Source organism: Pseudonaja textilis, chromosome 7, assembly GCF_049901715.1.
Source record: "Pseudonaja textilis isolate UNSWEBS1 chromosome 7, rPseTex1.2, whole genome shotgun sequence".
NCBI lineage: Eukaryota > Metazoa > Chordata > Lepidosauria > Squamata > Elapidae > Pseudonaja > Pseudonaja textilis.
This window is the reverse complement of record NC_141996.1, coordinates 3247245-3268120: the sequence shown is the minus strand read 5'-3', so window position 1 is coordinate 3268120 and position 20876 is coordinate 3247245. Positions and strand designations below refer to the sequence as shown.

Here is a 20876-nt window from a genome sequence, read left to right as displayed (position 1 = left end):
CACCCAGTTGGCTTTCAGGCCTAAGGCGGGACTAGAACTCCCCGTCTCCTGGTGATTGGCCCAAAGTCACCCAGCTGGCTTTTATGCCTAAGACGGAACTAGAATTCGCCGTCTCCTGGTGATTGGCCCAAAGTCACCCAGCTGGCTTTCATACCTAAGACGGGACTAGAACTCACCATCTCCTGTTTTCTAGCCAGAGGCCTTAAACCACTAGTCCAAACTAGCTCAACAATTACCTCTTTCTTAAAGTTAGCATTTTGTTTTATCGCTGTCAGCCTGTTGCAGATCTTCTCTATGCAGAAAGGTGGGGTGTTAAAGTAGCAGTAAGTATAATTATAATTATGATGATGATGATGATAATCTTCATTGGAATTTTATAGCAGCAACAAAGGAAACCAGGAATGTGAGGAAGAACGCTGTAATAAAAATCCCTAATTCGAAATTCCTGAATATTTTTCTAAAAAAAAAAAAAAACAAGGCTTGGGCTAAATAGGAGCTCGGCACACTGGATAAGATACATGGCCTCAAGCAGGCCCTCCACTACGAGAAGCCTCCTCTGCCAGCTCCATCTTGACAAAGCAGATCGCACACAAGAGACCTGTGGCAAAGCACGGCTGCTGTGGCTCCAGATTCAAATCCTGACAGCGAGAGCTAGGAAGAGCAGGGTGGATTTTCCTATCCCCGAAAAACAAACCTCTGCATCTACTCGTCCACCGGGCTGAAAGCTACAATTAAGATCAAGCATCGAGGAAGTGTCAAAAAAAGCTACGAGCTTTGGAACACAACCTTGGCAAACACAGCGGTGTGTGTGTGTGTGTGTGTGTGTGTGTGCGTGTGTGTAAACAGCTTGAAACACAACTTTGGGGAATAAACAGCCGATGCTGGTTTTATTTCTGCTTTCCGGATACACTGATGGACTCTTGAGCTGCCTGGAACTTATCCAAGGAACAAAAAAATTCTTGTGGTTATTGTGGTTTGCTAAAGGAAAGTGTGGTGTGAGTCGTGTAGCTGCTGAGGGGGAAAAGCCGGTTTTATGCTAGGGGTGATTACAGAATGAATAAAACAGGCCACTGTGATGACCCAAAGGGACGTGGCACAAAGGCAACCCAGTCAGATAATCAGGAGGAGTTAGCTCCAACTTCGCCCCCGATGTCCTGGTTACCTTCTGGGCTGGATCAAAACTCTCCCAGGAACAGCCTTGGGCTGCAGAGATTCAAGTCCAAAATATGGTCAACAAAAACTGTAACTTAAAACTCCAATCAAGGCAAAATGAGGTAATTAGTCCGGCAGGGCAGGAGCAAGAATTCCAGATGTGAAGGCACGTCAGTAACTCAACACGTTTGGGAGGATGCCAGGAATGCAGATAACCAAAGTCAACGCAAGATAAATTCATGTTTGTTGTCGCTCTCAGCATGCATCTCCTTTAAACTCTCATTCTCAGGCGTCCTAATGAAGGGAATCAGGGCCCTTTCCTCCCCTGTAAGCCATGCAACCCACGTTGCTCCCTTCTCCGTTCCTCCCTGCGTGCCCTAGGATGAAGAGGGGGTGGGCCTGGGTCTTCCTCTGAATTCCCTCTCCCTTGTTCTACCTCTTTCCTGCTACGCCCAGCCCGACTTTGCCCTTCCCCAGTTTCCTCCACAACCAATGGAGCCACACTCCCGCTCCCTGTCAGCTGCTCAGCCTCCCCCTCCGAATCAGATTCCGACGGGGGCACGACAGCTACTGTAGTCATTACTTTTATACAAATCCACGGTTCATTTCTGAAATACAGGGGGGTCCTCTACTTACGACCACAATGGAGCCCAAAACTTTTCATTGCTCGATGGAGACATTATTATTATTATTATTATTATTATTATTATTTGATTTGTCAATTGCTTACAAGATAATAAGTATAAGTGTATACATAGTTATGAATACATGAAATGGGTACATATAAGAAAAATAAAAGAAAAATAAAAGAAACAATAGGACAGGGACGGTAGGCACATTGGTGCGCTTATGCACGCCCCCTACAGACCTCTTAGGAAAGGGGTGAGGACAATAGTAGACAGGCTAAGGTGAAAATTTTGGGGGTTCGGGGAAGAAACTACAGAGTCGGGTAGAGTATTCCAGACATTGAACCATTCTGTTGCTAAAGTCGTATTTCCTGCAATCAAGCTTGGTGCAGTTAACCTTGAGTTTGTATCTATTGTGTGCTCTTGTGTTGTTATGGTTGAAGCTGAAGTATTCATTGACAGGTAGGACATTGCAATGTATGATTTTATATACCATGCTTAAATCAGACCGAAGACGGCGTAATTCAAGGTTTTCTAGTTCTAGAATTTCAAGTCTGGTGGCATAAGGTATTCTACAACGATTCTACAATGTATTCTATACATTGTATTCTACAATAACTTTAACATTGGTTAAAGTCAGTTTTTTTGTCCCATTTTACAATCTTTCTGGCCCCAGCAGTTAAGTGAATTGTGGCAATTGTTCAAGTTAGGACCACTGTTGCTCAAGTGAATCTGTGTTGACGAGTTGGGGGGTCACAAAAGGGGATCCCATGAGCCAAACGACACGGCAACCTGTCGTAAATATGAGTGGTCCTCAACGTACGACCACAATTGAGCCCAATATTTATGTGAGTCATTTGTTAAGTTTTGAGTTTTGCCCCATTTTACGATGTTTGTTAAGCGAATTGCTGCCATTCTTAAATTAGTAACACGGTCCTTAAGTGAATCTGGCCTTTCCCCCTTTGACTCGTCAGGTTGCAAAAGGGGAACTCACGTGATTTCCCCAGGGACGCAGCGATGGTCGTAAGTACAAGGCAGTGGCCAAGCATATGGATTTTGACCACACGATCATGAGGATGCTACAACGGTGGTTAAATGTGAAAAATTCCCTTTTTTTATTTTTTCAGTGCAACTTCCAACGGTCACTACATGAACTGCCGTTAAGTCGAGGACTGCCCGTACAAACCTTTTCTTCATTAACCAGCTCTGATCCATGCATTTTTTTTAAAAAAAAAAATTGCAATGACGTTGAAGATGGGAAGGCCTTCTTTGCGGGAATCCGCTTAAAATACAAGTTCCAGAGCTGTGACTGATGCTAAATGCAACATTGCCTTCGATGTGCCCTGTTGTTGTCCCCATTTTAAACCTATAAATAGCCTCAGTTGGAGAAGGGAGGAGAGGATATTGCTAATTATTGGGATTATCCCAAGAGACAAAATTGGAAGTTAACCCTTCGTTAACCCTGCAGCCACTGAGGGGAAAAAAAAAAATCTTGATTTTCTAACCGCAGAATTTGCTTTGAAGGGAAATTCTCTGGGTGGGTCCGATCTTTTCGTTGCCACGAAGTTATTTCTTGTAGGAAGCTCTTAACTTATATCCATTTGTCGAGCACCCAGCTGTTGTTGCAACAGCATGGGGGGGAAAAAGGGGGATTTATGAGCGATGTTTCACACTTATGACCGTTGTTGCATTCCCGTGGCCATGGGATCTGTTCTGACCCAGCTCCACAAACACGACAAACCCTCGGATGCGATGTTGTGGTTCATCAGCAGCAGGTGCGGACGGAGAGCGAGGACTCGGATGAGGGGCCTGCGTGGGATGCAGGGATGGGGGCCAGGACCATCAGGGAGTGGAGTGCGGCCTTCGGAAATTGTGGAGGCTGTCAGCAATGAGGAGGAGGTTCCCGAGGAGCCTGTGCCAAGTGCACGTGCGCGCAGGACTGCTCAAAGGAAAGAGCAGCTGCAGCAGCACGGACAACTCGGCCTTAAGGCTGCAAGGTGATGGCCCCTCCCTTAAGGGATAAAAGCCAGCCTGAGAGACTGGGATTCTTTGCAGGAAGCAAAGACGTTTTTGCACTCAAGCCTTGTGGAAGTTTGAACTATATTGGTTGGTGTTTGGAGACTCTTTGTGTTTGAAATATTTCTCGGCAACTTTATCGAGTGCTCTTGGCATCCTTGCCCAACCTTGGCAAGGCTTGTTCTTGTCAGAGACAATTAGTTTGAAACAGCCTTTGAACCGGGAAGGAACGGAATTCGTAAAGAATCATTAAAAGGTTTTATTTAAAACCTCTTAAACAGTCCTCACAGCTGCAGCCCATGAGGGGATCAGGGCCCCTTCCTCCCCCGTAGACCATGCCATTCCCGTTTCTCCCTTATCCTCTCCTCCCTGCGTGCCCTAGGATGAAGAGGGGATGGGCCTGGGTCCTCCTCTGACCACTCAGACGGCCTCTGCCCTTCCCCAGCCTCCTCCACAACCTCCAGAGCCACACTTCCACTCCCTGTCGGCTGTTCCTCCTCTCCCTCGGAGTCAGACTCCACCAGGCGCATGACGGTTAGCCTGGGAGAGAAATTGTTTCCCAGGGCTGGCGGCACTCCTAATAAAGAAAAACAACTTGCCACAGTCGTTAAGTAAAAAAACTGCTGTTTATAAGTTAGTAACCTATAAGATGTGAGTTGTTAAGCGAGACATTTGTTGAGCTGACTTTTGCCCCATTTTACGATTTTCCGGCCAGAGTTAAGTGAATTGCTGCAGCAGTCGGCTAAGTAGCCCGGTTGTTAAGTGAATTCCCATTGGATTCTGCTTGTCAGAAGGTTGTAAAATGGGACCACGTGACTCTAGGACACTGCAACTGTTGTAAAGATGAAGCACCTGCCTAGCGCCTGAATTTTAACCACGGGGGAATGTTGCAACGGTCGTAAGTGTGAAAACCGGTCCTAAGTCGCTTTCACCCCCCAATGCCGTCGTAACTTTGAACGGTCACTAAAGCGTAAGCCAAAAGCTACCTCTGTATGGGTCGTCTCCGACTTACAACCCTTCGTTTAGTGACTGTTGAAAGTCACAAGAGCACCTGGGGAAAAAAAAAACATGACTTACAACCAGTCCTCGCACTTACGACCGTCGGAGCATCCGTGTTAAAGTCAATGGGGGAGCGGGAGAAGACCGATTCACTTAAGAACTATGCGATTCGTTTAACAACGGCAACGATCCCCAAAACCTCTGTGGCAAGAAAGATCGTAGGATTGGTCACGTCTCCCTTAGCAACCACGTTGCTCAGCAATGGAGAATCTGGTCCCGGTTCCGGTCGTAAGTCGAGGAACTACCTGCATTTCTATCGTCATCGTTTTACCCCGGTTTCTGACACTGGGTTTTTAATCTTTTGCATAAGCCAACAAATATTAACCTACGATTCTTTTCATGCCAGCTTGACCCAACGGGGCTACTCCCAGAATTGTCCCGATTTCTTTCTGGGGGGGCTTTTTTCCCCCACCCTAATCAGAGAAAATCTGCAACGGGCCTTTAATTTAATTTCTTCTCTGGTTTTCTGTCTCTGCCGGCCTTCTGGTGCAGCTGAGTGTCTTTTGCAGGTGGGGTGAGCTGCCCCCCCCCTTCACCACACACACACACACACACACACACACACACACACGTCCTATTTATCACAGGAACATATTGCACAGTGTCGGCATTTGAATTCCAGCTGCCTGGTAGAAGAGGGAGGGGAGGAGGAATACAGGGGAGGGAGGGAGGGAGGAAGGAAGGAAGGAAGGAAGGAATACAGGGAGGGAGGATGAAGGGAGGGAAGTCAAGAGGGAGGGAGGGAAGGAGGGGAACAGGTTGGGAGAAAGAACAGAAGGAAGGAAAAAGGGAGGGAAGGAGAAAGGGAGGAAGGAATACAGGGAGGGAGGGAAGGACGGGAACAGGTTGGGAGAGAGAAAGGAAGGAAGGAGAAAGGGAGGGAAGGAGAAAGGAAGGAAGGAAACAGGGAGGGAGGGAGAAAGAAGACATATAGGGAAGGAGGGAGGGAGGAAAACAGGGAGGGAAGGAGAGAGAAAGGAAGGAAGGAAAAAGGGAGGGAAGGAGAAAGGAAGGAAGGAAAACAGGGAGGGAAGGAGAAAGGAAGGAAGGAAAACGGAGGGAAGGAAGGAAGGAAGGGAACAGGGAGGGAGGGAGAAAGAAGGAAGGAATACAGGGAAGGAGGGAGGGAGGTAAACAGGGAAGGAACGAGTAAGAGTGGAATGATGGAAGGAAGGAGGAGGAGGAGGAGGAGGGAGGGAGCAGAAGGGAGGGAGGGAGGGAGGGAGGGAGGAAGGATGGCAGAGGATGTAAAGACAAAACCGGAAGAAACAAGGTGGCAAAACCTGCACTCGCAACTCACAATGTTGCCTTCTCACAACATCCCTCCTTCCCCTCCGGTTCCGCCAAGAACATACAAGTAATCCTCAACTTACAACTGTTCGTTTAGTGACTGTTCGAATTTAAAACGACCCTGGGAAAAAAAACCCAACGTATGACTGTCTTTCACACAACCCTTACAATATTCCCGCGGTCACAGAATCCAAATTCCGACTCGTACTTATGACCGTCGCAGAGTCCCGGGGTCACGCGATCCGCTTTTGCAAACTTCTGATCAGCAAATTCAATGGGAGGGAAGCCAGATTCACTTAACAACCGCGTCACCCGCTTAACGACGGCCGGATCCGCTTAAACCACTGCGGCAAGACAGGCCGTAAAAGGGGGAGGGGCAAAACTCACTCGGCAACTGTTCTCGTTTACCAATGGGAAACTTTTGGGCTCAACTGGTCGTAAGTCAAGGACGGCTTGTAAATAAATAAAAATTTTCGGGGTGTATTTTTTTTTTCCAAGTGCGCCATTTTTTTCACCCTTGAACCTCAAAAGCTTTGTCTGCCATCTCGTGTTTTCAGCCCTCAGTCCAAGGCGCCACGAACAATAACAGAAACAACAGAGTTGGAAGGGACCTTGGGAGGTCTTCTAGTCCAACCCCCTGTTCAGGCAGGAGACCTGACAAAAATGGAGAAAACATCCTACGAAGGTGCAAGGATCGGTGCCAATTTTGCCAGGATGTGTATTTTTGAACAGTGTGGGACCAGAGTGTCCCACATTTTAAAACAAATATGACAATATTCTTCATGTTTAATACAGTGGACAATCTTAATATTAACACACGTATTTGGTTAAATTGTAATCTTTCATTTTTTTTTATTATTCACCATTTCAATGTCTTATTTTTGTGTCAATCTCCACTTCCTGAATATCCCTCTTTTAACTGCAAACAAAATATTATCAATCATATCTGTGGTGTTTAGCAGACTTATATATAATTCTAATACTAATTCCCCGATTTATATTGGGTTATAATCTTCCATTATTTATCCGGGGGATTTATATGTATGGTATTCAGCTTTGTTCGAGTATTTTCCCACGTCATTATAGTTGTGCTTTTAAAGTTGTAGCAACGTTTCGGCAGAATCTCATCTGCCATCATCAGGCTTCTGTATTGTGTTCGTCTGTGAGTCAGACTTTCACAGCCGTTTCTGTTTGAAATTTGGGGCTAGCCTACTGCTGTGCCAGAATGGTTTTTTTTTCTTCATCCTGATTGGTTGGGAGTCTTGGTCTGTGTTTATTGGTCTTGGATTTTGCTGTGTTCTGCTTGACTGGTGTTTCTAATATCTTCTGTCTGTTTTGTGGCTTTTTTTTTTTTTTGTGCCTTGATTGGCTGGCAACATTGTGTTCCTGTATTGGAGGCTTTTAGTGCAGCTTGGCTCCGAGTAAATGGACGGCTATCATTAGTTAGGAAGCTAGGTTTCATCTGGGTGCCTGGTTGGGGTGTGTTTGAGCTGGAACTATCAGGGGGGATCTGTTGGTGCCCAGATGTTTGCCTGGCTTGTGGTGTGGAGATTTTTTTTGTTTGTGAGTGCAGGCTTCCAAATGATTGACAGTCTGGTGGAATCATCTCTTCTATTCATGCTTTCTGGTCTTTTTTCAATCTCTATGGCTTCTCTGATGATTCTGTGGCTGGGGTTTTCTATAGTGGCTAGGGTTTTGGTGCCATTGAAGTCGATGCTACGACCTGTTGCTTTCATGTGTTGGACTAGTGAGGAAGTGTGTTCCAGCTTTTTGACTGCATTTTTGTGTTCATCCAGGCGGGTACTTATTCTTCTATTGGTCTGTCCAATGTATGTGGCCGGGCATGATGCACAGGGGACTTCGCATATGCCTTGGTTTTCCAGGACAATTTTATCTTTGGGGTTTCTTAGGATGGCTGCCATTTTCCTGTCTGTTTTGAAGGCAGTCTTGATGTGATGTCTGTGTAGTATCTTACTAATTTTGTCTGTAGTACCTCTTATGTAGGGCAGGACAGCTGTTCCATAGGTCTGTTCATCTTCTGGGTCTCTATTATGTCTCAGCGTGTTTTTGTGGATCAAGCCGGTGATTTTGCTTTTGTGGAAGCCGTTGGCTGTCAGTACTGTAGTCAGGGCGCATAGTTCAGTCTTTATGTGTGTCTTGTCTGCCAGGCGTTTGGTTCTGGCAATTAATGTTTTGGCCACGGAGTTTGTATACAGAAGCCTGATGATGGCAGATGAGATTCTGCCTAAACGTTGCTACAACTTTAAAAGCACAACTATAATGACGTGGGAAAATACCCGAACAAAGCTGAATACATACATACGTACATAAATACATACATATATATATACACATATACATACATATACATATGCATATACATACATATATATTAATTATATATACATATATATGTTTTTTAAAGTTTTCGCGGGTACTTACATGTATATATGGATTAATCATACACATATTTATGTTGAAGTAAATGCCAGGATGTATTTTTAATGAGTTTTGAGGGGGATTTTTCCCCTATTTTCCTTTCCCCTGATCTCCCCACGCAAACCTACTAATTTGTACAAAGAAGCCATTGAACCACTTTTCTGCAACCCACACAAAAACTCCCAGGCAGAGAGTAACTGGTGAACAATGCAGCGAAACACCTTGACGCCCCCACAAAATGAGCTCAGCTGGTGTGTATTGTCACAATGTACTATTATCTCCTTCCCTGCCACTTCAATCCAAGGTGCAAAATGCCTCCCCCCCCAGGGGTTTTTTTTTGGGGTGGGGGTGGGGAAGAGAAGGGAGATGTTCGAAGGACAATTGTGTTGCCCTGCAAAGGCAGGTAACACAATCCTTGAGGCCTTGCAGCTTATTAGAGGATAAGCAGGAGAGGGATGTGCAGAAATTAATCGATCCATCGGAAATAGAGCTGGGGAGGGACCTTTAGAGGCCTTCTAGTCCAACCCGCAGGAAAAAAACAGCCTAGATCGTTTCAGACTAGTGGCCGTCCGGTCTCTTCTCCAACTGGATCCCGCTGGATCTTCCAAGATCACTTTCAATGACGCTCCTTTTTGGATGCTCCTTTTGGGCAGGGTTTCTCAGAAGGACACAATGATAAGAGTTGGAAGGGACCTCGGAGGTCATCTAGCCCAACCCACCCACCCCACCCCGGCTCAGGCAGGAGGCCCTGCACCATTTCAGACAGATGGCCATTCAATATCTTCTTAAAAGCTTCCTGGGATGGGGAGGGGAAGGAAGGAAGGGAGGGAGGGAGGGAGGGAGGGAGGGAGGAAAGAAGGAAGGAAGGAAGGAAGGAAGGAAGGAAGGAAATAGTAGAGGGGAAGGGATGAAAGAAGGGGAAAGATAGAGTGGGGGAGTAGAGATATAAAGATTGAAGGAAGGAAGGAGGGACGGTGAAAGGAGGGATGAAGGAAGGGGAGAAATAGAGGAGAGGGGGAGGAATGAAGAAGATAAATGGAAGGAGGGAGAGGAGATATAAAGGAAGGAGGGAAGAAAGAAGGGAGGGAGGGAGAGAGGAGGGAGAGAGGAAGGAAGGAAGGAAGGAAGGAAGGAAGGAAGGAAGGAAGGAAGGAAGGAAGGAAGGGGGCAAGAGGCTGACTCTGTAAACCGCTTAGAGAAGGCTGTAAAAGCACTGTGAAGCGGTGTATAAATGCTATTGCTAGTGCTATCGCTTTACACTTATGACCGCTGTAACATCCCCGTGGTCACATGATTAAAATTTGAACACTTGGCAACCGGCTCATATTTATGACAGTGGCAGCGTCCCTGGGGGTCACGTGATCCCCTTTTGCGACCTTCTGATGCGCCAAGTCAATGGGGAAGCCCGATTCACTTAATGACCAGGTTACTAACTTAACAACTGCCGTGATTCACTTAAAAACTTGTGGCCACTAAGGGGCAAAACTCATTTAGCAATAGTCTTGCTTACCCACAGTAATTAGGGGGGGGGGCTAAATTATGGTCGTAAATCGAGGACTATCTATAATTCATGGAACGACTTGCCTCTAGAAGTTGTGTGTACTCCAACACTGGAGGTTTTTAAGAAGAGTTTGGATAAACATTTTGTCTGGTATGGTCTAGGGCAGTGGTGGCTAACCTCTTTGGGCTCCTGTGCCAAAAATTGTGTGCGCACTTGCGCTCGTGTGCCAGCACCCCGAAGGCAATGTGCAGGGCCCCCCCATGCATGTGCATGCAATCTCCCCGCCACCCCCTTACCTGCACTGCACTTCCCAGCTGATTTTCAGCCTGTTTGAGGCTTTTTTCGGCCTCCCGGAGGCTTGAGGAAGGCTTCTGCAAGCTTTGCAGGCCGAAAAAATGGACCCGTTTAGTCATTTCTGGTATTTCCGGAAATACAGGAAGTGACAAAATGGGCCTATTTTTCAGCCTGCAAAGGCTTTCCTCAAGCCTCTGGGAGCTAGAAAAAAAGGCCTCAAACATCCCGAAAATCAGCTGGGAGGCGCGCGCATGTGCAGTGAGGTCAGTTTGCCTTGCGGCTTTACGTGCTGGCACAAATGACTCTGCATGCCACCTGTGGCACGCAATGCCATAGGCATTACGGGTTACAGGGTCTCCTGCTTGAGCAGGGGGTTGGACTAGATGACCTCCCAGGTCCCTCCCCACTCAGTCCTACTGTTAGTCTGAAAAACTTGCCTCCAGAAGTTGTGGGCTCCCCCCCCCCCCACCATCATCACTGGAAGCTTTTTAAGACATCGCACGGCCATTTTGTCTGAAATGGTGCAGGGACCTTCTGCCTGAGCAGGGGGTTGGATTAGATGACCTCCCAGGACCCTTCCTCCCAACTCTGTCATTGTGTTCTTCTGAGAAACCCTGCTAGAATTTGGAGCCAGCTGAACAGGTAACATTATCCTCCTAAGACTTTTGGGAGGAAAATAAGGGTCTTGACTGATACACAAGATGAATTCTTCTAGTTCTGAATCTCAGGGTGAATATTTTGAATACAGGATGGATTTATCCCGGCTGATATATTTCTGGCATGGGCAGGGCAGATCCAAAAACAGAAGGCAAGGCAAAGTATCTTGGCTGTCAGCCCCAGGTATAAATAACCTACCTCAACACCTTTTATTTTCCGGGGAGAAGATTCGCTCAACCATCCAACCCTCCCTCCCTTCTAAAGTTAAGCGGGAGGACTGCCAAATTATTTGCGGGTTTCCAAATGTGGAGCTGAGTTTTTAAAAAGACGCAAAATCTTATTCCTGATCAACATCCGTTTTTAGAACAGGAGGCAGAAGGCTCCCTTGGGTGGGGGGGATTTTAAGATTTCTCCTGGAGTGCAAACTTCATCCTCACCTTGGTCTCTGCTTTCGTTCACTGCATCTGTAACCTCAACTTACGACCACATTTTTTTTTTTTAGCTTCAAATTTCCCAGGGAAACATCGGTTCAGTGACCCAAAGGTACTCACTCTCTCTTTTTTATTTTTCCCCCAAAGAGGCAGCTGGACTCCCTTGTTTTTCCTTTGAAGACCTTTCGCTTCTCATCCGAGAAGCTTCTTCAACTCTGACTTGGTTGGTGGGGAAGGGAAGGATTTGTACTCCTTGCAGGCAGAACTGCTCATTTGCATCCTTTTTAGAGAGTCATTGAGATTACTTGGACCCTGAGAACACAGACAAACCTCCCGGTGGCCTCAAAGGATGCAAATGACCAGCTGTCGGCAAGGAGTGTCAATCCTTCCGTTCCGCCACCATCCGAGTCAGAGCTGAAGAAGCTTCTTGGAGGAGAAGTGAAACGTCTTCAAAGAAAAACCAGAAAGTCCAGTTGCCCCTTGGGAAAGAAAAGCACCTTTGGGACAACCAGGACTTGGATGATGGAGAACCTCCATAGAAACCATTTGTTGAGTGACTAATTGAAGTTACAACAGCACTGGAAATATAGTTATGGCCGTTCTGGTTATTTGCATTCTTTTTAGAGGGTCGTTGAGGCTACCTGGAGGTTTGTCTGTGGCTTCAGGGTCACCTGAGTAGCGCAAATGGGTGTGGAGCCAACAGGGAAGGGACACAGGGAAGAAAACATCTGCACCCAAGAAGGCTCCACACCCGTTTGTGCTGCTCAGGTGACCCACAGACAAACCTCCAAGAGGCCTCAACGTCCCTCTCAAAGGACGCAAATGACCAGTTCTGTCTGCAAGGAGCGTCAATCCTTCCGTTCCGCCACCATCCAAGTCAGAGCTGAAGAAGCTTCCCGGAGGAGAAGCGAAACATCTTCAAAGAAGTTTTTCTTCAAAGAAAAGCAAGGAAGCCCAGTTGCCTCTAAGCAGCACCTTTGGGACAACCGCGTCCTGGATGACGGAGAATCTCCATGGGCATTAAGTGAGTTTACGACCTTTTTTTTTTTTTTTGCCACAGTTGTTAAGGGAAGCACTGCCAGGGTTAAATCACTCCAAGTGTTGTTAAGTGAATTCCAGCTTCCCCGTTGACTTGGGTGGCCGGACGGTTTGAAAAAGGGAATCGTGTGACGATAAATGGGAAGCCCTGGTGGAGGGGAAAACTAGAAAAATTGGGGGGAAAAAACAGGTTTTTTTCTGTTTTTTTTTCCCCCAAAGCTGTTTGGAAAAAAACCTGAAAAAACCGGGGAAAAAAATCACTCCAAAATCTGTTATTTTTCCAGTTTCCCCCCCTCCCAGGCCTTCCCGTCTCTACACGTCACACTGCAACCATCATAAGTCTGAGTCAATTGCCAAGCGTCTGAATTTTTGATCATGCAACCACGGGGTTGCTGCAACGGTCGTAAGTGTGAAGAACGATCCTGAGCCACTTTTTCCAGCGCGGTCCTTTGAACGGGTCTCTCTAAACGAACTGTCGTTAAGTCGAGGACTACCTGGATTTTTGGTTAAAAACGAGCCATCAGCCCATCTGGACCTACAGAAGCACCTTGGATTTGGTTTGTTTCCCGGATAGGATCTAGGTTTAATGAATGTTTGTCAACGTTGAGCCGATGGGTGGGGAATCGATCAAGGAGAGAAGCAACTAAGAACTAAGGAGGAATTTCCTGATAGCGAGGACAATTATCAGTGGAACAAGTTGCCACCAGAAGTTTTGGAAGTTTTGAAGAAGAGATTGGATAAACCATTTGCCTGAAGTGGTGTAGGATTCTATATATTTTTATATTCTATATTCTGTTTTATATTCTATTCTATTCTGTATTCTGTATTTAGTATTCTGTTCTGTTCTGTTCTATCTTCAATTCTATTCTATTCCGTTCCGTTCCATTCCATTCTATTCTATTCTATTCTATTCTATTCTGTATTCTGTATTCTGTTCTATTCTATCTTCAATTCTATTCTATTCTATTCTCTCTTCTCCTCTCTGTTCTATTCCTAATTCTCTAATTCCTATTCATTTTTATATTCTATTCTATATCTATTCCTATTCTTCTCCTCTCCTCTATTCTATTCTATTCATTATATTCTATATTTTCTTGTCTCTTCTCTCCTCTCTTTCTATTCCTGAATTCAATTCAATTCAATTCTATATTCTATCTACTCTACTCTATATTCTCTTCCCATCTCCTCTCTTTTATTCTGTTCTATTATATTCTATATTTTCTTCTCCTCTATTCTATTCTATTCTATTCTATTCTATTCTATTCTATTCTATTCTCTCTTATCCTCTTCTCTCCTCTCCCTTCTATTCCTGAATTCAATTCTATATTCTATCTATTCTATATTCTCTTCCCCTCTCGTCTCCTCTCCTCTCCTCTCTTTTATTCTGTTCTATTATATTCTATATTTTCTTCTCCTCTATTCTATTCTATTCTATTTCTCTTCTCTTTTCCTCTCCTCTCCTCTCCTCTCCCCTCCTCTATTCTTATTCTATTCCTATTCTTTAAGAACAGATTTTTATTCCTGGCTGATCCAGAATCAAGTTTTGGACCAGTATCGTAGCTCCATTTATCTACCTGCGGCAACGTATTTTTAAAAACTGTCCTTTTGCAAAAAGGAGTGTGGAGAGAACCTCAGTTTGTATATCTGGCTTTTTTTTCCTTTTTTTTTGGACAACTCATCGCAATTAGCGACCAAGATCTGAACAAAAACGCTTAAGAGATTTCCTACCGTCCAATCTAACAGGGGAAAAGCCACATCCGTCAGGGTAATTTGCTGGTCTCCGGGAAAGCCGTTAATGATTTAATTAAAATGGTTTTTTGCAAAGGGCAACGGCAACCTGCTAGGCAGTTTCTGTATTTGCTGCTGGCTGGCTGGCTGGCTGGCTCTACTGCCCCTTTTTTCTCACACAAATACACCCACAACCCACACAAACACTTGTGTCAAAAGTTCCAAAGAGGAACGCTCGAATCTTTACGCTCCACATTTTCTGGAAAAAGAATGAAGAAATCTTTGCTCTGTTATTAGGAGGAGCCTTCACAAACGGTTCGGCCCTCTTACAAGGCAATCCTTGCTTTAAAACGATTCTCTTAATGACGGTCCGACGTAACGATGCTACTGAAAAAAAGCGACGTACAAAACGGTCCTTGCACTTATGATGGTCGTGGCTGGACCTATGACACACCTGAGCAGTAGAAAGCAAGACAGAGGCAGGTGAAAGATGCCCGATGGGCAAAAGATACAGATGGCAAACCAGTGGGTTTTTTTGTTTTTTTCGCTCAGGCAAACGGAATAAAAATAAGGGCTTTATTCAAAATTAGTTGAACTAGTTAAAAGTGGGCCCCGACAAATAAGTCACCCAAGCAATGCAAGAGGCTTGTCCAATGATTAAAAAATAAAAAATAAAACTCCACGTTGAGATTGTGAGCGAACATCTTTGGGAAGGTTTACCCTCTGTGATCTTCAGTCCTTAGTAATCCTCCCCCATGAGTCAATATTAAATCAGATTTGACGTTCCCTGTTTTATCTCCGTTTTAACCCTAACCCAAAGTCACCCAGTCTGTTTCCATGCCTTAAATGGGACTAGAACTCACTGTCTCCTGGTGGATTAGTCCAAGGTCACCAAGCCAATTTTTGCGCCTAAGGTGGAACTAGAACTCACCATGTTCCGCTTTCAACCTGATGCTTTAACCACCACACCAACTCTCTCACACTGATGGACTTCAACTTCCAAAATGCATCGCAATTCCTACAATTCCCCATCCAACATATAATAGGATGATTCGATGTCCAAAATTTCCCCAGCTGACAGATGGGTGTCTCCTCCCAGAATTCCCCAGATAGTACAGATTAGAAGGACTTCAACTCCCAGAATTCCCCCAATCAGTATATACATGGAGCTCAGTTCCTAGAAGGCTCCAGCCAGCATAGAGGGACTTCAAATCCCAGAATTCCTCAGCAAACACAGACGGACTTCAACTCCCAGAATTCCCTATCCGGCCTTGCAGCCACTTAAAAATAGAAGTTGCACATTTATTACAGCCACTTATTGGGGTATAGAGCATCTTATACTCGAACTGAGATTAGATTATGGGTCTATTAGGGATCAAAAGGGAAAACTCAGGTTTCTGAGTGTCAGCTCTGAAATCTTGAATTTTTCTTTTTCGACTCTAAATAGCTCTGAAAAACTCCACTTCTGGATGTGCAGTTCAGACTCCTGAAATGATTCAGTATAAGTAGTCGCAGGAAGAGAGCCATGTTAGTCTACTAAAATTAGGAATCTGTGAGTGCCTTTTCCAACAAGCACAATTTATTCAAAAGCCTCAGCTTTTGTAAGCTGCAATTTCCTCTGATTTTTCAGGGTAGCAAAGATCTTCTCCAGTGTGAAAAATTACTGGCTATTTAGAGTGTTCTCTTATTACCGCTATAAATTGAGATGCAGAAGAAGAGACAGCTGCGCTATCTCCTTGCCAATCTCTTGAAATATTAATTAAATCCCACATGTATAAAGAGGCATGGAGAGAAAAGAGAACACTCGAACCGTTTAAAATCAAAGTTTCCCAACCCTTCTTTCTATTAAAATAAACCTTGCTTAGGTTATTCTTGCCAGCTTTCAGACTCCTGCAACTAACATTTCTGATAATTTGCCATTTTAAAAACCTCCAGGAAGGTTCTCCTAATTTTGGAAGGTTTTGCATCAAATATAAGGGATGGTTTGGGGGCTGAAAGCAAGAAGAACACAAGGATGGGATGTCTAAAAGGAGTTTCATCCTTAGAAGGCAAAAATTAAGAAATTATGGTAAACCAAACGGAATCAGTGATTCAAGTTAATAATGCAGGGAATGTTATACCTTTGGGCACAAAAACTTCATTAAATCGTTCTTCTGATAACTATCATTACCAGGGGTAAATTTTTGATCATCCGAGGCAAGGTTTCTCAACTATAAGGACTCTTAAGATGGGTGGACTTCAACTCCCAGAATTCCCCATCCCAGAATTCCCCATCCAGGCATGGGGAATTCTGGGAGTTGAAGTCTATCTGTTTAAAGTTACCAAGCTAAAGAAACACTTTGGAAACTCCAAGTCAAAGTGCCTCAAAAGTAATAAAGCCAATTTTTAGAACCAACACTATTTTCAGCTGTGCAAAAGGACATTTGAAATAAACAATAATAATTTAACAAATAGATTTTTTTGCTGATAATTGGGCACATTTCTATTGCTTAGTCTTAGTGGAGAACCAGCTAAATAGGAGCCAGCCGTGTGCAGCCGCCGCCAAAAAAGCCAATGCAATCCTGAGTGGCATTAACAGAGGGATACAATCAAGATCAAGTGAGGTACTAATACCACTCTATAAAGCCTTAGTAAGAGTAAGACCACACCTAGAGAACTTCATCCAGTTTTGGTCACCACACTATAAAAAAGATGTTGAGACTCTAGAAAAAGTGCAGAGAAGAACAACCAGGTTGATGAGGGGACTGGAGGCTAAAACATACCATGAACGGTTGGAGGAACTGGGCCTGGCTAGTCTAGGGAAGAGAAGGACCAGGGGAGACAGGAGAGCATCTTCCAATATTTGAGGGGCTGACACAGAGAGGAGGAGGAAGGGGTCAAGCTATTCTCCAAAGCACCCGAAGGCCAGACAAGGAACAATGGATGGAAACTGAACAAGGAGAGATTCAACCTGGAAATAAGGATAAACTTTCTGACAGGGAGAACAATCAACCCATGAAAGAGAAGTTGCCCTCAGAAGTTGTGGGAGATACATCACTGGAGGCTTTCAAGATGGACTCCCATCTTGTCAGAAATGGTGTAGGTTCTCCTGCTTGGGCGGTGGATTGGACTACATGATCCCCAAGGTCCCTTCCAACTCTGATTATCCGTTATCTGTCTCTACAAGTTCTGATTCAGTGAAATCAGCCATCAACGGGCACATAGAGATCAGCAACGTCTACACACCATTCACAAGAGAAATTCAAAAGGCTAAACGTTCATGATATCTCTTCACCAGCGATCAATCCCCAGATAAGCAAAGATTAACATTAGGATTAACACTAGACCAACAATCAAGCAGTAAACAACGCTACAGACAAGGAACGTCCTATTCAGAGGAACAAACCAACAGTAAACAACGGCCTAAGCAAGGAACAACCAAGAACACTGTTCCACCAACACTGACAGGGCAAGCCATTTGTGTATATAAACAGAGAGCAAACCCCCGCTCCCTTCTAATTCTGATGGTGTTACGTAGTTGGGGAATGAAATGTTTGCAAGGAAACAAGCAAGCTGAGAGAGCAGCGAGGATCTTTCAAAGTAACTTGCATTCAGAAGTTGTGGGTGCTTCATCACTGGAAGCTTTCGAGAAGAAGACTGGACTGTCAGAAATAGTATATAGGGTTTCCTGGTTGAGCAGGGGGTTGGACTAGATGACCTACAAGGTCCCTTCCAACTGTTCTGTTCTATTCTATTCTAGACTATTCTATTCTAGTCTAGTCTAGTCTAGTCTAGTCTAGTCTATTCTATATTCCATTCCAAATTCTATTCTATATTCGGTTCCGTTCCGTTCCATTCCATTCGACTCTATTCTATTCTATTCTATTCTATTCTATTCTATTCTATTCTATTCTTATATTCCGTTCCATTATATTCTATTCTATTCTATTCTATTCTATTCTATTCTATTCTTATATTCCATTCCATTCCATTCCATTCTATTCTATATTCCGTTCCATTCCATTCGACTCTATTTGACTCTATTCGACTCTATTCTATTCTATTCTATTTCATTCTATTCTATTCTATTCTAGTTCAGGATTTAAAACTGAAACCCCCAGCTGCAAACTTTCTCTGCTATTCATAGTATCAAATCTATCATAATATACACTTCCTCCTCATTTCCTGAACTATCCAGGCAAGGCAGATACAACAATTCTGGTCTGAACCACAATCTGCTTCTTCAACAACATCCACAATCAAACTGTCAAAGGCTTAGAAAATTAACACAAACCAACACTGTTGTTCTCCTGGTCTAGAAGAATGTTGTCTCCGAGTCTGGAGATTTCACAGGGTTGTCTTCATCAACACAGCTTCTGCCCAATTCTATCTTAAATACACTGACAGAAAGCAACAATCACACACTACAATTTCTTCTCCGACTTCTACAGCAATGCTTCTCTTTCCAACCGTCTTAAAAGGAGACCTGTCATACCTCCGTTAGAATCTGACTCCGAGGGAGAGGAGGAACAACCAACAGGGAGTGGGAGTGTGGCGGTTGTGGAGATTGTGGAGGAAACTGGGCAAGGGCAGAGGACGGCTGGGCAGTCAGAGGAAGACCCAGGCCCATCCCCTCTTCATCCTAGGGCACGCAGGGAGGAATGGATAAGGGAGAAACGTGACTGGTGTGGTCTGGGGGGAGGAAAGGGCCCTGATCCCCTTCATGGGCTGCAGATGTGAGGACAGGTTAAAAGGACGGACATATGTATGGGCCGGTGCTGGGAGCAAAGCGTGAAAATATTTCTAGTTTTGTCCGTTCTTATCTGAGTTCTGGCATCCTTCCCAGTTTGTGTATTTCGATATCTGTGTACGTCTTCAAGCCCTTATCCTGCCTTGTCTCCTTAATTGCTTCAGTGTGGTTTGTGTTGTTTTTTTCTATTTATAATTTATAGGTATTTTGAGTTTGAACAGAAGTTCTTCCTTTTCCCAACTGTTTGTGGGGGAGTTTTTTTCTCTCCAGTCAATGATAATTGGAGCTTTGAAGCCAAGTTGAAGGAATCAAAGGGACGTCACCTGTTTGTGTGACTGTGTTGCTTTTGTATCCCACCTGAGTCATCACAGGAACCGTTGATGTCCTAAAGCTGCTTTTTCCAAAAGGCAACTGGATTTTCCTGTTTTTTTTTTCCCCTTTGAAAATGTTTTGCTTCTTATCCCAGAAGCTTCTTCAGTTCTGAGAAGCGTTTCCGAGAACGGAAGAAGCTTCTTAAATGAGAAGCGAAACCACTTCAAAGGGAAAAAAAAATAAAAACAAAGAAAGTCCAGTTGCCTTCTGGAAAAAGCAGCTTTGGGAACAATCATGACTGGGATGATTGACAATCTTCATCACAAGACATTTATCCGAGACCCATTGATGCACAGGTAGTCCTCGACTTACATCCATTTAGTGACCGTTTAAAAGTTACGGCACTGAAAAAAATGACTTGCGACTGTTTTTCACTTACGACTTTTGCAACTTCCCCATGCTGAAAATTCAGACTAATGACTGACTCATACTTATGACGGCCAACAGTGTCCTTGGGGTTATGTGATTCCCCTTTTTCTTCTGACCAGCAACGTCAATGGAGAAACCAGATTCATTTAACAACCCTGTTATAACCTAACTGCCGTGATTCACTTAACGGTGTCAAGAAAGGTCGTAAAGTGGGACAAAGAACACTTAACAAATGTTTTGCTTAGCAACAGAAATGTTGGTCTCAACCGTGGTAATAAGCCGAGGACTACCTCTATTTCTGTATAATATCCAGCTGCAAGAGACTGCGTGTCAGGATTCTGGCAGTTCCTCCCAATTAAATCCTGAGCCTTAAGGCAAACTTCCAAAACTTCAAAAGGATTTATTGGGAGTTAACATGTCTGGCACTAACTGGGTGCAGCAGACTCCGAGGCCCATCATTCACTGTCACTCTTGACTGACCCTGGTTTCCCCCACCCACTGGGTGTATCATAATTCATATCCTCCAATGGGACCCATCCATAGCCCAGAGGCCTCAATCAGGCTCTCCGGTTAGAATTTTGCAGCAGCAGAAACTACGGTCGCCAAGTTACAATCTATGAAAAACTATTTAGGGCATGCACTTTTGATTTCCAAGCTGCCGCACTGCTCTTTCAAACCCCTTTCATCCCCTCCCATGCCTAAAATGGGGCAAATCTCACTTGACAAATGTCTCGCTTAAGAACAGAAACTCTGGGCTCAATTGCAGTCGTAAGTCGAGCCCATTAAAAGCCACGACTGAACTGTTTGTGGCTTTTAAATTCCCGTTAAGAAATCTGCCTGCAAATGCCTTACTTAGTAAGGCAGGCTCCAAATCTTCCTCCCACACTTAGTTTGCAAGCCAAACCAAAACAAGAATCAGGATTCCGACAGTTATCACCAATTAAATCCTGAGTCTCGAACAGAACTTCCAAACTTCAAAAGCATTTATTGGGAGTTAACATGGCCGACGCTGAGGCACATCATTCATTGTCACCCTTGATCCTAGTTTTCCCCCCCACCCTCTGGGTGTATTGTAATTCATATTCTCGAATGGGATACCTCCATAGCCCAGAGTCATCAATCATGCCCTCCAGTTACAATTTTGCGAGGCAAGAAACTTCGGTCATCTAGTTACT

General features: G+C 44.5%; 1 protein-coding gene across 7 annotated transcripts in view; it reads right to left on the bottom strand.

The window, feature by feature from the left end:
- LOC113450166 (glycerophosphodiester phosphodiesterase 2) overlaps positions 1-20876 on the bottom strand; it is a 121671-nt gene that overhangs the window by 55121 nt on the left and 45674 nt on the right. The window lies entirely within an intron of this gene.